We start from the raw sequence: 8,259 nt of genomic DNA, 5'->3' as shown, positions 1-8,259 counted from the left end.
AGTGTTCTCAGAGTTTTATAATTTTCTGGGTCTGTTTTGGAACGCTATACCTTAAAGTTTGAAAGTACCTAAAAAAGTCACTAATACAACAAAAACATAAAATCGTCGCTAGCACGATTGGAAAAGCGCTCAATTTAGCAGATTTTTGCAAAGTTAACACCACTGATTCACTGGAACGATACCAACGAAGATGAGTTTTAAAAAAAGCTTGAAGAAAGGATAAATCACTGCGACAAACTCACTGCGATAATACCGACACTAATAATTTTTAAAAAGCATTAGAAGAAGCAAAATCGCTGCGACTGATTCACTATGACAATACCGACTATATTGAGATTTAAAAAGCATTAAAAAGTAAATCACAGTAATAGTCACTTGCCGCACTAATGCCACTTTTGTTATAAAGCCTTCGCTTTATTGCCAGTTTTTGATTCACTGTCTTTCCGTGCACCTAGAAGATCCCACGGGTATAAGTTACACGAGAGTTTGCTTGAATTAACAAAACATAATCAGGTTGTACTGTAGTTACGATGAATGAATAAATATCACATAATTACTCTAGTGAAGTCTATAGACACCTAATTTTTTCATGATTACTTTATAAAAAAAGATTAGCAATTGCGTTTTCAATTTTTAGCGGAGAAAGCGATCCCCGCCAGAAAAAAAGAAATGAAATTTCGTGTTATGTGGGAGTTCACGCACGAACTATTTCGATTATACATTGACAGATGTTCAGGTAACAGCAATGTTTACGCCGCTGATTTCTATAATCGAACTTCACTCTTTTGTTGAAACCACTCTTTTGAATAAAAAAAAAGCTATTTCCTGAAAGACCGATGCGTAAAATTCACGTTTTAGAAGATAAAATAACGAATTGCATTGCCCAAACCTATACCGAAATTACCTCGACGTGTTTATTCCATGTTCCTTTTTAAAAGAAGAAGAAGAAGAATAACTTTATTTATGAAGTCCAGCGAAGTTGATTTGGGGCGGGCCTAGGCGTCGGCCACGAGCCCTTGGGCTCGGGCGGCTTCCTCGGCTCGCTGGACGGCCCACAGTTGTTGTTCGAATGAGGAGCTGAGCAGAGCCCCCTCCCAGCGTGTCCTGCGGTCCGAAACTGCCTCTTCGTGGTTTTCATCGTTGCTTTCATCTAAACTCGAGCATTCCCATAGTATATGTGAAAGTGTTGCCCTTTCATCGCAAACCTTGCATTTTTCTGTTAAATACAGATCAGGGTAACAGAGACTAAAGAGAACTGGATTCGGATAAGTATATGTTTGCAGTTGTCGCCACGCAACTGCCTGTTTTTTATTTAACCTGTTGTGTGGCGGAGGGTACTTTCGCCTTTCTAGCTTATAGTGCTGCGTTATTTCGTGGTAACTAGTCATGCGGTCCCCCCACTCCCACTCCCCCCCGTGTGGAACTTCGCCCGAGGTGGCGTCGGCGTTCGCAACGGCTCGGTTCGTGAGTGCTCGAGCCGCCGCGTGCGCCGCCTCGTTGCCGGCCAGCGGGGTTTGTGTGTGTGCGGGGGTCCATATGACGAAAGTGTCATTTTTTTCCCGAATTTTGTCTTCGTTAGTCATTAGGATTCGCAGCGCCTCTCGGGAGACACGACCGTTCGCATAGTTGCGTATCGCGGCTTGCGAGTCACTAATTACTACTTCGGCCTCAGTGGTCGCCACCGCGAGTGCTATGGCCACCTCCTCGGCCGTCTCGGTCAGTGGCGTTTGCACCGTAACGCTCGTCATGCATGTCCCTTTACCGTCGACCACCGCGGCCACGTAACCACACCTTCGCGCGTATCTGGCCGCGTCCACGAATACCGCTTCCTTGCAATTTCCGAATTTTCTCTGCAAGTCCTGCGCTCTCTGGTTTCTTCGGCCGGTGTGATGTTCCGGGTGCATATTTTTGGGCAACGGCGGAATCACTATCTTTTCCCTCACCATCACGGTTATGTCGGCTTTTTCGCCTTGCTGCGTGTGATAGTGGATTCCCAGTTTTTCGAGGATGTACCTGCCCGTTTTAGTCTTAGAAAGTCGTTCATACTGTGCTACGTTGTGCGCTTCTATTAATTCGTCAAGCGTGTTGTGCAAGCCTAGTTCTAATAATTTCACTGTGCTTGTGTTCATGGGTAAGCATAAAGCTTGCTTATACACTTTCCTGATTAAGCAATCTAATTTTATCTTCTCGGCGACGTGCCAATTCAAGTAAGAGGCAACGTACGTGATTCTACTGAGGACAAAGGCTTGCACAAGTCTAATAGTGTTCCCTTCTTTCATACCACTATGTCGGTTCGTAATTCGTTTTAGAAGTCGGATTGTCTGATTTACCGCGTGTTCCAACCTGCGAACAGTTTCGCCATTGTGGCCATTGGCTGCAATATACAAGCCTAACACGCGTATAACGTCTACTTTGGGAATGACGTGGCCTTCCGAGGTCGTTAGCTGTATCGCTTCCTCTGCGTGATTTGCGCTTTGTTCGCTGTATTTGGGCTTTCGACCTCTGCGCGTAGGTCTGTAAACCAGTAGCTCCGATTTCTCAGCCGAGCAGGTGAGGCCCGTGCCCTCTAGGAATCTTTGAACCGTATCGATGGCTCGCTGTAGCGTCTGTTCTATTTGGCCGTCACATCCCCGAGTTACCCACAGAGTAATGTCGTCTGCGTACAGACTGTGGGAGAGCCCGTCAATCTCTTCTAATTTAGCTGGTAACCCTATGAGTGCGAGGTTAAAGAGCAAGGGCGAAATCACCGAACCCTGAGGAGTGCCGGCGCTGCCCATCTCTATCTCTCCTGACTCTAATTCTCCCAATGTGATCCTCGCTGTCCTGTCCGTTAGAAAATCACGGACGTAGTCGTACGTCCTTTTACCGAGTCCTAATTCTATTATTCGGGTAAGTATAGTCGAGTGCTTGACATTATCAAACGCCTTCTTTAAATCTAGGCCTAAGATTGCTTTGGTAGAAGTGGTCATGCTGTCTATTACCTGGTGCTTGAGTTGTAGCATGGCGTCCTGCGTGGAGAGGCTCTTCCTGAAGCCCAGCATGGTGTGAGGAATCAGATCGTGGTCCTCGAGAAAGTTTGTTAGTCTCGCGAGGACCACGTGCTCCATGACCTTACCAACGCAGGACGTCAGCGATATCGGCCTTAGATTTTCCAGCTGTATGCGCTTTCCTGGTTTGGGTATCATAACGATGCGGGCGGTTTTCCACTGTCGGGGAATACGTCCCTTTTCCCAGCATTCGTTAAGGAAAACCGTGAGGTGCTCTATCGATGTGTCATCTAGATTCCGAAGCGTTTTGTTCGTAACCCCGTCTGGTCCGGGCGATGATTTCGTGTTGAGCCTGTGCAGCACCGCGCGTACTTCAGCAATGCTGAAAGGTCTGTCCAAGCACTCGTTCGCAGTGCCTTTGTATTCAGAGTGGAGCACGGGTCTAGTCGGATTAGTGTATCTCATCCTGAGTTCATGCAAGAGTTCTGCGTGGGTTCCTTTGTAGACGTTGATTATCTTATAGACATTTTGCCTATATGCTGTTTTAGTCTCCTCTGGATCCAGCAGGAACCTGAGGAGATTCCACGCCTTGGTGAACCCTACCCGACTATCCATGCTATTACACGTCTCTTCCCACTGTGACTTGCAAAGCTGTAAAGCGTATTCCTCGATGTCTCTATTCAGTTTAGCTATTCGCCTACGTAAAGTCCTATTGTGTCGTTGTACTTTCCACCGGGCTTGTAGGCTACGTTTAGCCTCCCACATATGCAGAAGCTTACTATCTAGGACCTGGAGGTTTGCCTCAGGAGGGACCTCATGCGTTGCTGCCGCGACATCTTGCCTCAGCATTGATGTCCACTTTTCTATATCTTCGATATTTTCCGAGGAGTCAATCCTATTTTCCCTGTTTTGCCTAAACTTGTCCCACTCTACAAGTTTTAGTAGCTTGCTTTTCTTTTTGCACGGCCCCGCATTGGCACGAATTTCTACAATAGTGTGATCACTGCCCAAATCCTCCTGTGTATTCGTCCAGCATACGTTTGTTATGTTTTTAACGAACGCGAGATCTGGTGACGTATCAGCACAAACACTATTTCCTTGTCGCGTAGGCGCGGAGGGGTCGGTAATGAGAGTGAGACCCTCCAGTAGAGCATCCTCCCATAGGTTTTTGCCTTTCAGGTTTTCGTATTTGTAGCCCCATGCGGAATGATGAGCGTTAAAGTCTCCCGCTACGAGGAGCGCTCGGGTCCCCGCGATGCCGGCCGCCTTCTTGAGTAGCGCGCGGAAGCGGTGCTTAAGTCGAGGGCTACTATACACATTAAGAATGAAAAGACTATTGTCTCGATTCTTTGGAGGTACTATCTCCACCAACAGGTGCGGTATCGCGTTTACCTTAATCTCATGCTGCGTTACGGTTAGGTTACGTTTGACTAGCGTCGCGACGGCCGGTTTGTCCCGAGGAGCGCTATCCTGAAATGACCTGTAACCGGATAACTTAGCTTTAACGTTAGTTTCCTGTAGAAGTATCACATCTGGCTTCTCCTTGCTAATCAGGTATTGTTGAAGATGTCCCCGCTTTCTAGCGTATCCTCTACAATTCCATTGCCAGATTACGTAATTTTTAGTATTGTGAGTAGCCATGGTGATAGTAAAATTTAATATTTTCCAGTGTTCTCCCTAGTCTCTGTGTCCACTGGTCTGTGGTACGGTTTCCCAGTCTGTTTGAGGGGCCCGCAGCTGCTAGCTGGTAACCTTCGCTCGTTGTTTTCAACCCTCATCTGCAGGGTGGCGAGTTGTTGCTGTATTTGCTGCATTGTAGTTGTTATCTGCTGCATCGCGCCTGTAAGCTGGCTAAGCATTCGTTCCATTTCTGCTTTACGCGTGTTCTTTTCATCCTCTATTTCTTTCCTGACTATGCTTATGTCGTCTTCGACATCGTGCCGTTTCCTATCCCTTTCCTCTGTTTTATGTGTTTGAATTTCGGCTTGCGCCGGGTCCACTTCAACTGCCCTGCGTTTCGAGGGGGTCGGCACCGTTTCATCCTTAGATAGTACCTCCCCTGGATTTTCCTGCAATCGGATCGTTCCGCCCTTTTTAGCTACCTCATTTTTTAGACTAGCATTTTCTTCCCTGAGTTCCTCAATTACGTTTTTGTATCTAATGTTATCTCTCTCCAATTGCTCGAGTCGTTTTTGAATTTGCATGATCATGTCGTGTTGACCTTCACTGTTAGAAAAGGCAGTGCCAGACCGCGCACGCTCGCCGGAGGCGGCTGCCGCCCAGCTCACCTTGGAGGCTTTGGGTAGACTGTCGTTACCACCGGGTCCGGCAGCTCGCGTCGCTGTAGTGTCGGTACTGGCGGGAGACGTGCCCTGGGACTTAGGTCTGTCCTTGGCTCGTTGGCGCTCGGCGTTCCTCGACCGAGAGCGGGAGTGAGACCGGGACCGGGAGCGGGAGCGAGAACGCGAGGCGGATCGGCCTCGTCTCTCCCCACGCAGCGCCGAACAGGCGTGTCCACTTTCGCCGTACACCCTATAGCTCTTGTCTGCGTCCTCCTCACGTTGCCTTCTTTCCCACTGGCGTTTCTTCACTATGTAAGGAGTTCTGTACTTGGCTTGGCATTTCCTGTCTCCGGTAGGGTGGTCCTTGCCGCAAAGTCGACATCTGGGCTCACAGCAGTGGTCTTGCGGTGGATCATCACAGCCACAGCCTCTGCATCTTCTACTTTCTGGGTTGGGGCAAACGTCGGATCGATGTCCAAGTCGGCCGCAAGCGTAGCACGTCTCGTACTGTTTCTTGTAGAGCACGCAACGGTGCTCCGTTCCGTTGTAGTATATGTAGCGCGGCACTACACTTCCTTCGAATACGACGATAGCGTGTGCCGTGCTTCCCATCCTCTTCGCGTGCAATAACGTAGGGTTGTGCTCGTTGACGAGGTGTCTCTCAATATCCTCAGGAGAGTCTTCGTCGGGAATCCCACGGATGATGCCCTTGGTTGTATTTTCCGGCGCGGCTGCATATGCACGCGCTGCGTAATCTTTGTCTCCCATGGTTAGCTTGGAGATTTGACAGTATCTTCTGGCTCTCTCTTCCGATGGAGTGCTCACTACTACAATATTCTGTCTTTCATTTACGCGAAAGATATCGCCTCTGGTTTCCTCTTGGTTCAGTCCGGCAGCGGCACGTATGCTGTCACCGATCCGAGCAGCACGATGTGTCCTGGTGCTGAAGCCATCTCTAGGGCGTACGATGACCTTGATGTCGTCCACCGGCAGATTCGGTTTTTTGGTCGCCATGCTGAGTCGTCGCACGTTTCTGGCTGCTCTTTTGACAAACGCTTCATCATCGTTGAGCGCGTCAGCGGTCTGCGCAGCAGGGTCAGTGCCCGCGACGCGCGCCTTGCGTTCCTTGTATTTGGCCCGAACCTCGAGCCAGCCATTCTCCTTGCGGACATCTGTCGGCGATATTTCTTCACCGTCTACGTGAACAACTTCCATTGCAGTCGAGGATAAAGCCGTTAAGCGAGTAGCAAAGGGGCGTCGCACTGCTCGCTGGGTTCGGCATAGACGCCGGCCGCGTCTGCAGCGCGAGCGACGGCGTCTACCGGTGCTGCGTTAGGCTTAGTTCGTGTGCCAGTGTGGCACCGCAATAAATGAGCTACAGTGTCCAGAAAAGCGGCTCACCTCCGAAAAACTTGATATAGGCAGGATTCGCTGCCCTTCCAGAAACTGCTGAGTAGAATGCCGTTGATCGAAGATCTGAATTTCTGCCACAAACATAAAACATCCGCGGAACCGACGTGAAACGCGTCCGCACCCTCTCAGAAACGCGGCGAGGTCTTTTAAAACTCCAACGACAAAAAAAAACACTTCCGAAATATGTTCTTCGAACTGCCTGGCATATTTACGCCTGCACGCCTTATAAAACAATTTAGTACCATTCCCAGCAAAAGGACACTTCACTTTGCTGTCACTATACTGAAACTAAAATGTTTTTGCATCTACTATGACGTCTCTGCATTTCGCATTTACTGTGATTGATGCCTCTTGAAATATTATTTGCATAAATTGCAACAATCATAAGTGCGAATGGAGGCATCTGTGAGCATGTACACCATTACTTTGCTTTTTCAAGAATAACAAGGTCATCGAAAGCACTTGAATAAATATGCAAAAAAAGAAAACTTGCGGAAGGTTAAGGTTTACATTCCTGATAAGCTACAACAAAAACAAATAAAAAAGAAAATCGTTTTCACAACCGGAACGTGAGTGTGCATCCACTAGAAACACCGCCTGCAAATTTTGTATAAAATATATTGTTTATTCCTATTGAGTAAAAGATGCACGAAGAAAAGAAAGTAGAGTGAGATTTTTTCCCACTCTTTATTAATAATGAAGAATCAATGAAAATCAGCTTCTTCATTGAAAGCATGACTGTCGGAAGAACCAGCAAATGAGGATATCCTTTCGTTAGCAATTGAATTTGGTATGCGCGAAGCTCAAAGTTTGGTATGGGCGAAAAAGTTTAGATTTTATGTCGAGCTAATTTAATTGAAAGGCGCCTGGCGTGACTTCCGATTACTACCTCTAAAACTTCTAATCCTCCAAAAAATGGCTAAATTAACGATTTTTGCTGAAACTTTCAATCATACTCCGGAAAAAAATTTTAACGCAAGGGTTTTAAGTGAAATGCAAACAGTGTGTCTTAAAGTAATGACAAAAATTTAGTGCTTGATAACTTGATTCAGTACTTTGCATCATTAAATTATAGCAAACTGGTAAAGGTAATGCTCGCCATGGAGCGGCACAATGTTCTTAAGTTGTTGACAATGTGTAACAAAAAACGCCAGGCCTGAGTGGTAGGCGCAGCACAATTACAGGGAAAGTTAGAAGGGCGGCTTTTCAGAGCATTTTCAAAACACTCATTGGGTGACTACTGCAAGTACACTGGCTTGGTACCATCTAGAGCAATAATAATAGGCTTTTGGGTAGTAGGCCGAGATTGGCTATGCTATTTTTTCTCATTCTTCTCAGAAGCGTGGTATCCGCTAAACACTTGCAAGAAATTTTGTGCCAATTGTCCATGCAGGGTCTGACGACGATGATGAATTATGGCTGAAGTGGGTATGCGCCACAGTTATTAGGAGAACAAGAACAAGCATTTTTTTTTTATGGTTTGGAGCATTGGACGGCCCACTCGTTACGCTATTCGCATTGTGCGACGACTGGTTGTTCTTTCGATGTTATAAAACACTTTATAGGTCGTATTAACG

The sequence above is a fragment of the Rhipicephalus microplus genome, chromosome 1 (assembly GCF_043290135.1).
Source record: "Rhipicephalus microplus isolate Deutch F79 chromosome 1, USDA_Rmic, whole genome shotgun sequence".
In the NCBI taxonomy this organism is placed as follows: domain Eukaryota; kingdom Metazoa; phylum Arthropoda; class Arachnida; order Ixodida; family Ixodidae; genus Rhipicephalus; species Rhipicephalus microplus.
The sequence above is the reverse complement of the archived record's forward strand: the minus strand, read 5'-3'. Positions refer to the sequence as shown.